We start from the raw sequence: 17,487 nt of genomic DNA, 5'->3' as shown, positions 1-17,487 counted from the left end.
GGGAGAGGTGGAAGGTTGGCTGGTTAGTCAGTTGACTGAGGCCCTTTTATTTTGGAATCTGAGTGCAAAGACTTGGAGAAACATACTAACATGCTATGGTTATGTTAATGTTTCCAGATGCTGACTGGGCTCATGTAATTTGTGTTTGGGATTCTATTTGAAGACTGCTGTATATGATGCAAGAGTGTTGTGCAGAATGGAGGATCTGCTTTGTTGTATTTTTGTCTGTGCTTGCCGGAAGCTGGAGGGAAAGCAGGAGAGGGAGAGGAAGTGCTGCTGAGCACAGAAGTCTGTTGCAAAGCATGAAATATGGCCCATACTTTTAAAATAGGCAGGAACAGAAAATATAAGGTACAGTGATTTCTTGTGTGATCAAGATACAAAAATTGCACAGGAACCAAAATAGAACACAGACCACAACTTCATTTTTAAACTTTATTGAAGGAAAGCATTGTCGCGTAAGGTACAACAAATATTGCAAGCTATTATTCTCACATTTTTTCTGCATGCAAAACTAGCTTAATTTTAACTATTATTATTGATCTCTATCTTGATTGGCCACCTAGAACTCCCTCCAGTCCAAATTACTTAAAAGCTTTGCTACGTTCCAATTACATGGCAGTGTTCAGGAAAGTGAAAAGAGAATATTCGAGCTCTCCAACCAAGGAGGGGTTGGGAAGAACAGAGGGGTTCCATGAGCTTCAGGAAGAGATGAATTGAGAATCTGATGGACAGGCCCAAGCCCCTCCCCCCTTCTGGGCAAATGGACAGAAGCAACTCCATCACAGACCCCTTTAACAGGATACCCTATTTCGGGAGGGGAAGGCCAGGGTACAACCCCCCCTCCAACCAAGGCTAAGGCTACCCAACGCCTAAACCGCCAAAGTTGTGACGATTGCTACAGGGTTAGGCAAAACCTCCAGGTCATAGCCAATTCCCCAGGTAGGCAAATTCCTACCCGGCACCAACAATACAGCGACCACCGCAGCCACTGCAAGGTCAATTCAATTTGCACATGCAAAATGGGTGGGTTGATCCAATGAAGAAATGCTGGACATCGGGGGCTGGCGTGGGCTGTTTTAAATCCCCCAGGAGCGGACCTGAGGCAATCCTGATTGTTCCCTCTCCACACCAGCCTGCAATTGGCCAATCTGGCAGGCTGATGAAGAGCAGGATTTCAAACCAGGAGCATGAGCCGAAGGGGGTACCTAAAATGGGGTAAACAGACATCTGAGGCTACACATTTAAGATGAGTGGGGAACAATTTATTATTATTATTGTGTTATGGTTATTGTTATTACTACTATTACTATTACCACCAGTGGTGTACTAGTGGAGGCAGTGGTAGAATCACAGTCTCAGGGTCGGGTTTGTTGCTTTTCTGTGTTTGCTCTGTGTTTTTTCTGTGTTTGCAGGAGGAAGACCAGGCATCCGTCAAAAGCAAAGGATATGAAATGTTCTAATATTATGTCTTTCAAAGGAGAAAGTGAAAGAGAAGGAGAAAGATTGGCTGCCCACCCTTTACCAAGAGGTTTCTGGATGGGTTAAAACAATACAAGAATACAACAGTAAAATCAGTCAAAACAGAAGTCGGTTTCACAGCAATGTACTTTAAGTTTATCTCCCTTTTTCGTTTCTCTTCCACAGAGCTTCTTATTCTCAGCTTTGCCACAGAATTTCATGATCTTCAAGTTTTGGTTTTGACCTGGCGAGAGAAAGAGAAGTGCTTATGCTGAGGCTATCTAGTGAGTGGAGTCCATAGTGTTAGGATTCCTGCTCCATGTTTGCAGTCATGGGATTGTTTTCTATCACATGAGGGTGTATGTTTTCATTCCACAGTGTGGGAAGTGACAGAGACAGGATGTGTATGTTACTGTGTTTCCGTGATGTGGGACTATTGTCCTTTGTTCTTTCTCTTTTCTGTCTGATGAGAAAGAGGAAGGAGCTAAGTCAGAATGCTCCAAGTGTATTATCTGGAAATAAAAGTAGTTTAGCCAAAATGCTGTGCTACTGAGTTTGTTAAGCAAACTGCTAACACCCTGCTGTTCCTAAGCGTGTTAATGCCACTTGGTATGGTGATGTTTGGGCTGGAGAAAGCTTTTGAAGCTCCCGACAGACCAGGAGGGAGAGAACATGCCAGTCAGGCCTGTGTCTCTACCAGGGTCCTACACATGAGTAGGACAATCCTAACACATAGTTCATACAAAAAGAAAAGACAAAGCTCACAGCACATTGAAATAAATTCCATTTTAAGCTCCACTGACAAATGCATACCTAAAACTGATCCCCCCCCTTCTAAAATTACTAAAGTGTCAACATTAAAATAAAATAAAGTTAAAACATATGCAAAATACATGTCTAAATAAAACAAACCCTTAAATCTCAGAATCTCCACCACTGTTGCCTAGGATAAATCCCAAATACCTTTCCTTCAGACTGAAAAATAGGCTACTTTCCAAGTGACATGCCAGTTAGTTCCTTGAAGCAGAAACCTCACTTTTCCTGTCCCTCTCCAACATTTCATCTTCTTGAGCAAGGTCCCTCTACGTAATGCAGCTTAATATAAGACTATAGCTGGCATTCAAGATTCTAATGAAGCAGCTCTTCCAGTTCTGCTGGAAGACTGTTGCACAGTCTGTCTTGCAGTGATATGTCCAGGAATATCCCCAGCTGCAAAATTGAATCCATGTGCTCAAAATGGAGTTGGGGGGAAAGCTTTCTAATGCTCCATTCGTTGGAAATGCCCAGTGTTTCTCATACTGCTGCTGCAACTTTGCACTTGTCAAGCATTGCACAATATTTGACAAGGAAAGGACAGCTCTGTCAATTTGTCCATGAACCAATTTGTTAAAAGATGTTACTCCTTACCTTACCAAGAGAATTCAGAGCCTGACCAGAAAATCAGAACTGCTGTAGTAAATTTATTATGTACAGCAATTTTATTATGAACTAGCAAAACTTTGGGCTCTTCCATTTATTGAGCATTCATCCTGATCTGCTCATGATTATTCTTATTCTTGTTCTTATACTCATTCTCATTCTTTATTAACTCTCTATACCACCCTTCATCCAAAGATCACTGAGTGCCTTACAATATAAAAACACAAACATACATAGCATATTAACGAACGAAAACAATACCCCCTCCCACATTTTTAAATTCATAGATTTTTTAATTAGCCAAAGGTCTGGGAGGAGTGGGATGTTTTTACATGGCGTCTAAAGTTATACAGTGGTACCTCGGGTTACATACGCTTCAGGTTACATACACTTCAGGTTACAGACTCCACTAACCCAGAAATAGTGCTTCAGGTTAAGAACTTTGCTTCAGGATGAGAACAGAAATCATGCTCCGGCGGCGCGGCGGCAGCAGGAGGCCCCATTAGCTAAAGTGGTGCTTCAGGTTAAGAACAGTTTCATGTTAAGAACCTCCGGAACGAATTAAGTACTTAACCCGAGGTACCATTGTATATTGATGGTGCCAGGGGAGCCTCTCTGGCAAGAGCATTCCACAAATAGGGGGCCACTTCAGAAATGGATCGTTCTCGTATTGCCACCCTCCAGATTTCCTGTAGAGGAACCACACAGAGAAGGGCCTCAGAGGATGATTGCAGGGTCCAGGAGGTCAATACTGTTTATGGGGAGAGTTAAGCAGCCATTTTGTCTCAGTTTTGTTCGATTCAACTCTCAGTTCAGTCCCCTCCATTTTGTTGGCTGCTGGCTCTCAGCCAGCAGCACTTGTGCCCATCCTCACAAAGGATGTAAGCCACGTTGTATGTTTGTAACCTGAAGCCTAAAGGCTGCCTTCCAGGATGTGTACTGTGAACAACTTGTGAGTAAAATTATTGTTATACTTTTAAAGACAGACTTGTGAGTATTTATTGTATTTTAAGAGGGAGAAAAGGAGACACCAGAAATAATCCATCTGAGCAAACCACATTGGGTTAGTCAGTTTGTAGAGATTCAAAGGAATCTATCAACTAGCTTCCATGAGTACAGAAGGGGATTTGCTCTGCTACATCACTCACTAGCATGAGCAAAGGAAGGATAATACTTAAGAAATATTTCCTTGCCAACTATCCTAAACATCCCCACACTGAATTCTGGACCAGCTGCATTTTCCTAATTGTCTTCAAAGGCAGCACCACGTATAATGCACTGCAGTAGTCTAAACTAGCGGACACTGGAAGTGTCCCTATTTCCTAGGGACGTCCCTGATTTAGAGAAGCTGGTTTCTGATTTGATTCTGGAACGCCCCACTTTATCTTAGGATGTGCCTATTTTCATTGGAGAAATGTTGGAGGGTATGGAGGACTCCCAAGCATTCTGAAGGCAATCCTATATGGGGAAGTTTTTTAAAAAATATATATATGTTTAATGTTTTATTATGTTTTTATGCATGTTGGAAGCTGCCCAGAGTGGCTGGGGCAACCCAGTAAGATGTGTGCGGTATAAATAGTATAATTACCATTGTGGAATGGGATGTTCCCATTTTCATCGGAGAAATGAAGAGGTTACCAGAGCACAGAAGAGGCAAATCCTAGTCACATCATAAAAAAGGAGGAACATAGACAGAAAAGCCTCCTTACCTGACAATCTTTCTGTCATTACACAAAATGGCCCCTCACATGTCTTCGCCTTTGATCCACATGGCTTGTCATGACCTGTTGGCATGCATTTTCTGCATTTTACAGCATCTGCTGTAGGAGGCACAAAAATTTGTTTTACTGTTTATCCATGAAAGCATCACCTTCACCCATTGGTCACCAAATCTGGGGCTTCATTAGGAGGTAGACAAGGAGTCTGAAGCCCGGGGACTCCTACCACTTTCCTCATTTATATTAATTTTCTTTCCTGGATGTACTGCAAAGCGTAGTACCAAGCGAAACCCCTTTCTTTAATTTGGGATGGGACCAAAAGATTTTCAATATCCCAACCCACCAAAATGCTGTGGGCACACATAGCTGTCAGAATAGATCCTAGAGCATTAGGATTCTTTTCCCCATGGAAAGTCGGACAAAATTTACACCTCTGTGGATGAGAAAACTCTATGCAGATTCATAGCATGCTCCTGTGCCCTTAATCTAGCAACACATTCCACCCAGGCAAGGGAATCCTCTTTTTTCCAAAGATGGCGCTCCCAGAAGAAAAGCAGCTTTCTCCCTCAATGGAAGCTTAACTCTGTCCTGCAATGAGCTCTAAGCTCATCCCTATTTATCCAGTTGCACTGGTGTGTTTTTAAACTGCTAGGTTGGCAGCACCTGGGACAGAGCAATGGGAGCTCAACCCACCACAAGGATTTAAACCGCCAACCTTCCAATCGGCAAACCTAAGATGCTCAGTGGTTTAGACCACAACACCACCACTACACATATACCAGGTGTTGGGCAGCCTGATTAACTCCTACATACATACAGAGCTGCCTTCCAGCATTTCAAGCTACCTGTCAATTTTGCCCCATTATTGTTCCCAGAGTCTCAGGATGTCCCACCCTCTTCTCCTGAAACCTTTGGACTGGAGATGCTAAGGGATTAACCTGGGGCTTTCTGCATGAAAGCATGTACCATAACACTGAATTATTGCAAACTTATGGCAGAAGGCATTTCCTCCCTACCACCCCAAAGTATATCTCTCCTGCTACTAATAGAGTCAACCTATGTAAAACAGTGGCTTATTCTTCTTTCACCTCTTCTGGGATGGGGGCAATACTTACATCCAGTCCTGAGGCAAAGCAGAACGCAGAATGTAAGTAGCCAGACCTGAAGCAGACGTGGCCTTCGATTACCAAGAAACAAGCTCTGCTCCATTAGAATGCCTTTTGTATGGAGAGACAGCTTTCAAAGGCTAGCAGCTGAGAAACCGCAGGTTTCCAGGGCAGGCAGGAACACGCTGTTCAGTCTGAGGAGCCGGGTTCAAGATATCCATTATATACGGCTGGGAGGAACCCTCTTGGCTTCTTGCCTCCTCCTGGTGGCCTTGAAAGGTCCAAGGAGCCTCTGGCAATATGCTTGGGTCACTCGGATGGGCAGCAGAGAGTGAAGGCGATGGTTGTCTTGGGCCCTTTCAGGCATAAAGTACTGATTGTTAGGACAAATCCAAATGGGCTGAGGAATCAGCTGCATGCTGTAATGTCACGGACCGTGGCGGATGCCTGATGCTATCTTACGAGGGTTTTCTGTTCAGCTCCAGGTTTCAGTTGTAATAGTAAGATGTGCCGAGCAGGCAACTCTCAACCAGCCTACAGATGAAACACAATGGGTGACTTCTGACCAGCCCATATTCCTGAATCGTTGTGTTAGCAGCTTTCTTTTGTATCTCACTGCGGCTCATAGTGGAATGAATGATGTGCACAGCCATGTGTTTCTGTTCTTCATGAGTCATAAATAAGTGGTCCATTGATATTGCATGTATCTCCAACTTTACTCAAAGATGTGGGACATGGAGAGACAGCAGGCTTGCAAGACAGACTCTCATTTCTGGCAATCCCATGAACAGATATTCTGGCCACCTCCATATTTCTTGGAGCCAAACCGCATCCAATAGGAGCTGATGCTTTTAATTGGGGAGAGGTGGAAGGTTGCCTGGTTAGTCAGTTGACTGAGGCCCTTTTATTTTGGAATCTGAGTGCAAAGACTTGGAGAAACAGACGAATATGGTACGGTTACATTAATACTTCCAGATGCTGATTGGGCTTATGTGATTTGTGTATGGGATTCTATTTGAACACTGCCATATACGATGCAAGAGTCTTGTGCAGAGTGGAGGATCTGCATTGTTTGTTTTGCCCTGTCGTGTTCTTGCCTGTGTCTTCGGAAGCTGGAGGGGCTTAGAGAGGGAAAGGAAATGCAGCTGAGCACAGAAGTCTGTTGCAAAGCATGGGATATGACCCATATAATTAAGATTTCCTCAATTTTGAGGAAAGGAAAATATGAGGTACAGTGATTTCTTTTGTGATCAAGATACAGTAATTACACAGGAGCCAAAATAGAATACAGACCGCAACTTCATTTTTAAATGTTATTGAAAGAAATAATTGATGCGTAAGGTACAACAAATAATACAAACTATTATTTTCGCCTCATTACTGCATGCAAAACTAGCAGTGATTTTAACTATTATTATTGAACGCTATCGTGGTTGGCCACCTAGAACTCCCACCAGTCTAAGCTACTTAAAACTTTGCTATGTTCCAGTCACATGGCAATGTTCAGGAAGGAGATCAGAGAACATTCAAGCTCTCCAACCAAGGAGAGGTTGGGAAGAACAGGGCTCCATGAGCTCCAGGAAGAGAGGAATTGTCATCATCCCTAGCACAGGTTATTGTAGTTGATAACATCTTCTGTGATTTGCCAAGTTCAAGCAGGGATGGGGAGTGATAAAGAGACCCACAAATCCTGTAGACAGTGCAAATCACTGCTTGGTACATGGCCATCAACTCTCCAAGAAACGACCCATTCCACCCCAATACCTAAGACAATTATGCACTTTTGGAAGTGGAACTTACTCTTCAAAATATTAGACAACGAAGGAGTGCATAAATGAGTGAGCACAAATGAGTGGTACTCCTCTCTGGAGCAGGAAGGAGAAATGATGTTGTGAACTGGATGAGTGTTTGATTGGGGGGTGGTTCCCGTGCTCGTGGAGATTTCCTCAATTTTGATGCACTTAGGGTGCTGGAAAATCATCGATCTAAGATGTATGGCAGCCCTCTGCAAATACAGAAGACTCCCCAGGTCACACAGTCAGCCACCATTTTGTGGAGGACGATGAGGCTGGTGGGTGTGGAACATCCCCTGAATGTGATTATTAGACGTGGCATCAGAATGTCTGCATGGGGCTTTTGTCTGTCATTTGAATTGCAATGGCAGGAGGAAGACCTGTTGTCCATCGAAAGGAAATGATATGAAACGTTCTAATATTATGTCTATCAAAGGGGAAAGATTGGTTACCCACCCTTTTACATGGATAGGCGAAAACAACTTAAGAATAGAAAGATCAGTCAAAACATAAGTCGCTATTACAGCATGATACTTTCTTTTTATCTCCCGATGTCACCTCTGTCCCACAGAGTTTTTTCGAACTGTCTTCACCACATTCTTTGACGTAATTAGTCAATTTGCCATTTTGTCCTGGAGAGAGATAGATAAGTACTTAGGTTGATACCAACTAGTGAATGAAGAGAATTTTACTGAATTAGTCCATAGTCCATATCAAGAGGGAGAAAAGCTTTCCCCACATTTTAAACTTCATTAAAAATATGCACTTAAATAGAATTTTGAATTTATTTTGCTAAAACTACTAAAATGTCAACATTAAAATAAAATGAACATTTATGAAAGATACATGTCCAATTTTTTTATTGTTAGTTTTAAACTTATATCTCAGGCTATTCTAGTCCCAGCAGAGAAAAAGGGAGATGGTTGACTGGAAAGACCTGAAAATGTTTCTATCTTCAGGCAGAATGGTCCCATACATGTCTTCTCCTTCGGTTCGCATGGCTTGCCAGGCCCCTTTGAAGAGCACAGTCTGCATTTCACAGCGCCTGTTGTAACAGACAGCATTTCGTTTGTGAAGGGACCAATCAATATTCAATGTCCAACTAAACTTGCATCTCTGTGTATAGATTAAGAGATGGAAATTGTTTGTGGCAAGCTCCTGTGCCCTGAGACTAGCAACACCTTCCACCTAGACAACTAGACCCTCTTTTCCAAAGATGGCGCGATCTGTCCTGCAACTTGCAGTGTTCATGTTTTCATCAGAAGGCAGGAGAAAAGCAGCTTCCTTTCACAGGTAAAAGGGAAATTGAACTCCCCCCTGAAATGGGCTCCAAGGTACAGGATTTCACCTTAAGAACTGGATCTGCTGAATTGAAACAAGCTTCAGTAGGGTTTTCTGCGGTTTGATGTGCTTGGATTCAGCCACAAACAGTGGGTTTTCCTCAGGAAAGTGGTGAGGCAAATGGAAAACCGCCTGGCTCTTTCCTCCAAAGCACAAGATGAGCAGCAGTGTGCATGAGCCCTGAATCTACTCAGCTATACACATACAGCAAGAGGTGGGTGACGTGATTCACTTCTACAAACACAGGGAGCTGCCTTGTCTATTTTGCCCCATTATCAGGATGCTCCACTCTCGTCTCACTGAAATGTTCACCTGGAGATGATAGGTAGGAGATTAACTAGGGGCTTTCTCAATGGAAGGCATGTGCTCCAACACTGAACTATCACGTCCCAACTTTAGGAGGCATGTATTCCACTCTTGCCCCAAAGTACATCCCCACCAGTTGCTCCTAGATTTTACCTATACTTTTACCTATGTAAAGCAGTGTCTTATTCTTGTTTTACCTATTTTGGGATGGGGAATGGGGGCAATACTTACCACCAGTCCTGAGCAAAAGCAGAACACAGAATGTAAGCAGCCAGACCTGAAGCAGATGTGGCCTTCGATAACCAAGAAACAACCTCTGCTCCATTGGAATGCCTTTTGTATGGAGAGACAGCTTTGGAAGGCTAGCAGCTGAGAAACCGCAGGCTTTCAAGGCAGACAAGAACACACTGCGCAGTTTGAGGTGCCTAGTTCAAGACATCCATTATATAAGGCCGAAAGGAACCTTCTTGACTTCTTGCCTCATTCTGGTGGCCTTTAAAGGTCCCAGGAGCCTCTGGCAATATCCTGGGTTGACAGTGAAGAATAGCAAGGATGAAGGCAGTGGTTGCCTTGGGCCATTTCAGGCACAAAGTGCTGGTTGTTAGGACAAATCCAGAAGGCCTGAGGGATCAGCTGAATGCTGCACAGAACGTCCCAGATCTCATCTTTTGTGGAAGAATTGCTTGCTCCTTTCATTGGGTTTCCTGTTCAGTTCTGGGTTTCAATTGTGACACGAAGACGTTCTGAGCAGCCAATTCTCAAATAGCCTGCATACTGGCTTGATCATCCATATTGCTAGAAAGTTCTGTTAGAAGGAGCTCACTTTTTTATTCTGTTGCAGTATGAAGGGTGTGTACAAGTATGTTTCTCTGTCCACCTTCCGTGAGTGATACATGGTGAAGGAATGATCACCGGTTGGGAAGCACACTTCCACCTGCCGGGTGTGGAGCACACTTCCACCCGCAGACAAAGCCACAGCTATCTGAACATCATGCCCTCTATCTAACCTTTGCTCTCTTAGTGGTCTGCTGTGCCCTGTCTGTGACCTTTGTCTCCTTCGTCATACATGGTTCAAGGGGGAAATGACGCAGTGGAAACAGGTGCCAAAATAACTTTGTACCACCCCTCGATCTCAGGATTGGAAGACGTGTAAAGGTCACAGTCCAAAATCTATCTAACTGGTTTTGCATATTGTGCTAATAAAAAGAGCTTTGGCAGAGCTAGCTGGCAGCTTGCTTATGCACAGCTCACCTGCATTACCAACTCCTGCCTCATGTCCTTCACTTCCCATGGTCCTTTAATATTGCATCCATCTTAGACCATGTTCAAAGACATAGGACCCGAAATCAAAGCAGGTGAGCCCATGTCATTAGTTTGCCTCCTCATGGATTTTTGTGGCTCCACAGCATTGGTTATAGATGCTAGTTTAACAAGTTATCAGATGATTTGTGTGATAATTTACCACCATCAGCTGAAGGGCAAGTTTTGTTACCACTGTTCCCAAGTGCATTGATTGCTTTTCCTCTGATTGGAATGAATGGCAACTCTTCACTTGCAGGGGAGTAGGTCAGGTGTTGCAGTTGAGACAACTATGGGCAGAAGCTGAAATCTGTACTCTGACTTTTGACTGCTATAGCCAGGATGCCCCTTGTTAGAAAACCCAGTCTTGCTCTGGATAGGAAAACCTGGTAATAACTAGTGGCAACAGGTCACCTTCTGAAAAACAACAAGTTGCTTGGCTTGAGGAACCAGGTTCAACATAGCCATTATATAAAGCCAATAGGAACCTTATTAGCATCTCAGGGCACCTGATCCTGATGGGGTTGGTGGGTACCAGAAGCCTCTGGCAACATGCTGGGGTGTCTGAGGAACAACAAAGATGAGGCTAGTGGCTGCCTTTCAGTATTGGGGGTAAAATGAGCTGATTGTTAGGATAAATCCCGATGGACTGAGGGAATAGCCAAATGTTGTACAGAATGTCCCGGACCTCTGTAGCCACCTGATAATATCTAACGTGAAAGGAACACCTGTTTCTTTCAATTAACAAGACCTCATTGTGGCTTTGTTGCAGTGTGCATGTACATTGGCTAAGCAGAAACAGCCCCGGTCTGTAACTGGATGGGCAGCTACATGGGAGTGCAAAGTGCTGCATAAAAATTCTCCCTTTTAAGGGACACAGGTGGCGCTGTGGTGTAAACCACTGAGCCTCTTGGACTTGCTGATCAGAAGGCCAGCAGTTCAAATCCCCGTGACAGGGTGAGCTCCTGTTGCTCTGTCCCAGATTCTGCCAGCCTAGCAGTTTGAAAGCATGCCAGTGCAAGTAGATAAATAGGTACCACTCTGGCAGGAAGATAAACGGCGTTTCCGTGTGCTGCTCTGGTTTTGGTGTTCTGTTGCACCAGAAGCGGCTTAGTCGTGCTGGCCACATGACCCAGAAAAACTATGGACAAACACTGGCTCCCTCAGCCTGTAAAGCAAGATGTGCGCCGCAACCCCAGATTTGTCTGCGACTGGACTTAACTGTCAGGGATCCTTTACCTTTACTATTACTTAAGGCTAGGAGGAACCTTCTTGGCTTCTTCTCTCATGCTGGTAAGCTTGAATGGTGAAAAGGTAAAAGGTAAAGAACCCCTGGAAGGTTAAGTGCAGTCAAAGGCAACTATGGGGTGTAGCGCTCATCTCGCTTTCAGGCCAAGGGAGCTGGCGTTTGTCCCCAGACAGCTTTCCGGGTCGTGTGGCCTGCATGACTAAACTGCTTCTGGTGCAACAGGACACCATGACAGAAACTGGAGTGCATGGAAATGCTGTTTACCTTCCCGCTACAGTGGAAACTATTTATCTACTTGCACTGGCGTGCTTTTGAATTGCTAGGTTGGCAGGAGCTGGGACAGAGCAACAGGAGCTCACCCTATTGGCAAACCCAAGAGGCTCCATGGTTTAGACCACAGCACCACCGCATGAAGCCTCTGTGAATATGCTTGGGTGGCCCTGAAGAGGAACAGGGATGCAGGAAGTAATTCCTTAAGATGTTAGATGCATAATGTACTGATTTTTCAGAAAAATCGAAATGGGCTATACAGAATGTCCCAGGCTTCTATGAGCACCTGATGCCAGAGTAGATTTTCCCTCAGCCATTCAGGGCCTAGGGGCATATTTTTCCAGAACTAAAGGGTATATGTGAATCCCCCTACGTTTTTGCTGTTTCCAGTGATCCCATAACCAGAAAGAATAATAAAATACTTGCTTCTAAAATATTGTTAATCGCTTTATCTTGCCCAGGGAAATCCAAATCTTGGTAAGTGTTTTTTGTGTTTAGTCAATCAGCCAACTACAAATTCACCTAACCATAGTATCACCTAGTCTACATCTTACCAACTTCTCCTCAAAACTATCACTGAGGACTTTGTTTGTTTTCCATACTCTGTGCATTGGTATAGAGACAACTAAGACCATTAGTAATTTCCTCCAGCTGCTTCCTTCTTTTGCTTGCTTGCCCTTTAGTAGGTTTCTCAGTTTCCTGTGCATCCATGAAGCACCAGCACCAGTTGTACTTTCTCATTTAAATTCCCTCAGTCTTGAGGAAAGGAAAAGATAAGGTATAGTGATTTCTTTTGTGTTCGAGTTACAATAATTACACAGGAACCAAAATAGAATACAGACCGCAACTTGATTTTTAAACTTTATTGAAAGGAAGCATGATGGTTTGCATGATGGTTGCTGCTGTCAAGAAGCAGGTTTTTGCCTGTGTTTGCATACATTTGGACACCATTTTGAAACCAGATGACAGACCGGAAGCAAAATAGAATACAGACCACAAGTTCACTTACAAACTTTATTGAAAGAGAGCATTGAAGCATCCAATAAAACAATATCACAAGGTATTATTCTTACGTTATTCTGCATGCAAAACTAGCAGTAATTTTAACTATTATTATTGAACTCTATCTTGATTGGCCACCTAGAACTCCCACCAGTCCAAACTACTTAAAAGCTTTGCTACATTCCGCTTGCATTGCAATGTTCAGGAAGACAACAGAGAACAAACTCTCTCTGCCCAAGAAGCCTTGGAGCAGCATGGTTCCATGAGCTCCAGGAAGAGAGGAATTTAGAATCTGATGGACAGGGCCCAGGAGAAGCTCCAGCTCCTTACCTGACCATCCTAGCCGTGAGTATGGGATGGGATGCTGTAACAAGGCAATTAAGGGCTGGCCAATCAGGACTGCTCCCAGAGTTAGGTTGCATGCTGTTCTGCAAAATGTAAAATCACAGCCTAGGAATGGGATTTGTTGCTTTCCTATGGTTGTTTAGAGATCACAGAGTTTTGAGCGCAAGATTGAGAGCAGTGAGGGAGAATATTGGTATGAAAAGAGGTTTTTCAAAAATTGGTGCCCTAATCTGAAACAAAACATTGCTATTGGTTGGTGTAGATGCTTCTGCTCCAGAGCATGGAAGCACCACCCAAGTTTGTACTTGTATTTGCTTTCAATGAACCTTGTCGCCATCCCTAGCACAGGTTAGTATATTTGATAACATCTTCTGTGATTTGCCAAGTTCAAGCAGGGATGGCGAGTGATAAAGAGGCATGTCTATCAACTCTCCAAGGAACGTCCCACCCCACCCCACCCTATACCCAAGTCAATTATGCACTTTTGCATGGGGAAGTTACTTTTCAAACTATCAGACAGTGAAAGAGTGCATAAATGAGTGAGCACAAATGAGTGGAGAGCAGGAAGGAGAAATGAAGTTGTGAACTGAATGAGTGTTTGGTTAACAAGTATGGATAGCCAAATTGTGGGGTTTCCTGTGCTCGTGGAGGCTTCCCAATGCACTTAGGGTGCTGGAAAATCATCGGTCTAAGATGTATGGCAGCCCTCCGCAAATACAGAAGACTCCCCAGGTCACACAGTCAGCCACCATTTTGTGGAGGACAATGAGGCTGTTGGGTGTGGAACATCCCCTGAATGTGATTTTTGGACGTGGCATCAGAATATTTGTGTGGGGCTTTTGTCTGTCATTTGACTTGAATCCATTGAAAGGAAAGGATATGAAATCTTCTAATATTACATCTCTCAAAGGAGAAAGAGAAGGAGAAAGATTTGTTACCCACCCTTTTACCATGAGGTTTCTGGATAGGGCTAAACAACTTAAGAATAGAATAGTAAGATCAGTCAAAACATAAGTCAGTATGGCAGCATGCTACTGTCTTTTTCACTTTCCCTGGCATCACTTTTCCACAGAATTCTTTCCAACTCTTAGCGCCACATTCTTTGACATAATTAATCACTTCACCGCTTTGACCTGGCGAGAGAAAGAGAAGTACTTATGTTGGTATTTTACTAGTGAATGAAGAGAATTTTACTGAATTAGTCCATAGTCTGTATCAAGAGATACTCCACATCAAAGTAAATTACATTTTAGACATCATTTTAAAATATGCACTTAAACAGAATTTTGAATTTATTTTGCTAAAACTACTAAAATGTCAACATTAAAATAAAATAAAGTTAAAACTTATGAAAGATACATGTCCTTTAAAAAAACAACAACCAACCCTTAAATCTCAGGTCGTCCTAGTCCCAGCATAGAAAAAGGAAGGATGTCGACAAGAAATACTTACCATAAGTCTCTACCATAATACAGAATGGTCCCTCACATGTCTTCCCCTTCGGTTCGCATGGCTTGCCAGGACTAAGTGACTTGCATTTTCTGCAGTTCACAGCATCTGCTGTAAGAGACAGCATTTCATTTGGGTAGGAACCAACCAATATTCAATGTCCTAAACCACCAAAATCCTGCTGGCACACATAGCTGTCAGAATCGATCCCAGTACAACAATAGAAGAATGCTTTCCCCCTTGGAAAGTGAGACTAAATTTGCATTTCTGTGTTTGGATTAAGAGATGGAAATTGTACGCAAATTTGTGGCAAGCTCCTGTACCCTGAGACTAGCAACACCTTCCACCTAGACAACTAGATCCTCTTTTCCAAAGATGGCACGATCTGTCCTGCAGCTTGCAGTGTTCATGCTTTGATCAGGAGCCAGGAGAAAAGCATTTTCCTCCCTCTGGTAAAAGGGAAGTTGAATTCTACCCTGAAATTGGCTCAAAGGTACAGAATTCCAACCTGAGAACTGGCTTTAACCTAGAAGTTGCTGAATTCCAACTTATCACTAAACTGAAAACTATGTATAGACCTCGTCTTAATAGAGATATTGGATTCCTGTCTCATTACATATGCTAATCATCTGCATACTATCCCTTGCTTTTTCCTGCAGGACTAACTGCAGTCGTTAACAGTCGTCAACAGGTTTACCAAACCCATTGAGTCAATCACCCACTCCTACTACCCTCCTGAGAAAAACCCCTCCCCACCCTCCCACTATATAGAAGGGTCGGGTGACTTCTGTTTCAGTGTACCTATTCAGGGACTGGTGGGTGGGGACCATACTTACCCCCAGTCCTGAAGCAAAGCAGAACACAGAACGTAAGTAGCCAGACCTGAACCAAACGTTGGCCGCGGTTCTCAAGAAACAAGCTCTGCCCCATCGGAAAACCTTCTTGTATGAAGCCTTTTTGCTTTCGAAGGCTGACAGCTGAGAGACTACGGGATGGCAGGGCAGATCAGTATTAGTTGCTCAAGCTCTGGTCAGGAACACGCTGCTCAGTTTGATGAGCCGGGTTCAAGACATCAATTATATAAGGCTGGGAGGAATCCTCTTGGCTTCTTGCCTCATCCTGGTGGCCTTGAAAGGTCCAAGGAGCCTCTGGCAACATCCTTGGGTCACTCGGATGGGCAGCGGAGAGTGAAGGCGACGGTTGTCTTGGGCCCTTTCAGGCATAAAGTGCTGATTGTTAGGACAAATCCAAATGGACTGAGGGATCAGCTGAATGGTGTACAGAATGTCCCGGGCCTCAGGGGATGCCTGATGCTATCGCACGAGGGTTTTCTGTCCAGCTCCAGGTTTCAATTGTAATAGTACAATGTGCCGAGCAGGCAACTCTCAACAAGCCTGCAGATTAATAATAATAATAATAATAATAATAATAATAATAATAATACTTTATTATTATTATTTATACCTCACCATCTGGCTTGGCTTCGCCAGCCACTCTGGGCAGCTTCCAACAAAATATTAAAATACAGTAATGCATCAAACATTAAAAGCTTCCCTAAACAGGGCTGCCTTCATATGTCTTCTAAAAGTCTGGTAGCTGTTGTTCTCTTTGACATCTGGTGGGAGGGCGTACCACAGGGTGGGAGCCACAACCGAGAAGGCCCTCTGCCTGGTTCCCTGTAACTTGGCTTCTCGCAGTGAGGGAACCACCAGAAGGCCCTCAGAGTTGGACCTCAGTGTCTGGGCAGAATGATGGGGGTGGAGATGCTCCTTCAGATATACTGGACCGAGGCCGTTTAGGGCTTTAAAGGTCAGCACCAACACTTTGAATTGTGCTTGGAAAGGTACTGGGAGCCAATGCAGGTCTTTCAAGACCAGTGTTATGTGGTCTCAGTGGCCCCTCCCAGTCACCAGTCTAGATGCTGCATTCTGGCTTAGTTGTAGTTTCTGGGTCACCTTAAAAGGTAGCCCCACGTAGAGCGCATTGCATTTTTTCTTTACTAATGTAAGCATTTACTAAGCATTTTTCTTTACTAATGTAGCTGATCTCCAAGTTTCCCCTGGATTCCCAAACTACGCTCTTTCTGTTCCCCTCAACGTCCAATCATGTATTTCAATGTAGAAAGAGTCCTGAATACTTTTCTGGTTAATCCGTTCTCTACATACTTTGCAAAAGGTTTGCTGTGCTGAGACGGTCGCACTCATTTGTCCCTTGGCAGAAAAGGAAACAGGCAATAAATAGCAGTAGTAGCTTAACATATGGTAAGGAAGATGTTGCTCATGTTTGAAGATTCAGGTTCAATGCAGCCATTGTATACGGCTGGGGAGCATCTCAGCTCACCTGATCCTGGTGGGTTTGGAAAGTGCATGAGGCTTTTGGCAATATGCTGGGGTATCTCTGAAATGCAAGGGGATGAGGGCTGTGGTTCTCTTCGGCTATTTGGTGTACTGGTATACTGATTGTTAGCCAAAATCCTAATGGGCGGAGGGACCAATGTTGAACACAGTGTCCTAGACCTCCATGCCCACCTGATACAGTAGTACCTCGAGTTACATACGCTTCAGGTTACATACGCTTCAGGTTACAGACTCCACTAACCCAGAAATAGTGCTTCAGGTTAAGAACTTTGCTTCAGGATGAGAACAAAAATCGTGCTCCGGCGGTGCGGCAGCAGCAGGAGGCCCCTTAGCTAAAGTGGTGCTTCAGGTTAAGAACAGTTTCAGGTTAAG

The 17,487-nt window shown here is 43.8% G+C and overlaps 3 long non-coding RNA genes across 4 annotated transcripts in view; all 3 read right to left on the bottom strand.

The window, feature by feature from the left end:
- Nucleotides 1-6,563, bottom strand: LOC310757372. Its single transcript, XR_014545117.1, has 3 exons — nt 5,714-6,563; nt 4,590-4,700; nt 1-1,705 (listed from the first exon to the last, which is right to left on the bottom strand). It is a non-coding gene; the product is annotated as an uncharacterized lncRNA (long non-coding RNA).
- A 1,101-nt stretch (nt 6,564-7,664) lies between these two features.
- LOC310757380 lies at nt 7,665-9,820 on the bottom strand. Its single transcript, XR_014545131.1, has 3 exons — nt 9,376-9,820; nt 8,435-8,542; nt 7,665-8,129 (listed from the first exon to the last, which is right to left on the bottom strand). It is a non-coding gene; the product is annotated as an uncharacterized lncRNA (long non-coding RNA).
- Nucleotides 9,821-12,810: 2,990 nt separating this feature from the next.
- The window catches only part of LOC310757336, a 31,839-nt gene continuing 27,162 nt past the window's right edge, over nt 12,811-17,487 (bottom strand). The window contains exons 1-3 of one of the 2 annotated variants that reach the window (XR_014545066.1): nt 15,595-15,825; nt 14,762-14,869; nt 12,811-14,442 (exon numbers count right to left, since the gene is read on the bottom strand). This is a non-coding gene — a long non-coding RNA (uncharacterized lncRNA). Of the gene's footprint in view, nt 14,443-14,761; nt 14,870-15,594; nt 15,826-17,487 lie in introns of those variants that run through there. The other variant, XR_014545065.1, reaches the window with a different exon arrangement.

This window comes from Podarcis filfolensis (assembly GCF_964270895.1).
Source record: "Podarcis filfolensis genome assembly, chromosome: 2".
Lineage (NCBI taxonomy): Eukaryota > Metazoa > Chordata > Lepidosauria > Squamata > Lacertidae > Podarcis > Podarcis filfolensis.
This window is presented reverse-complemented; position numbering and strand designations above follow the sequence as displayed.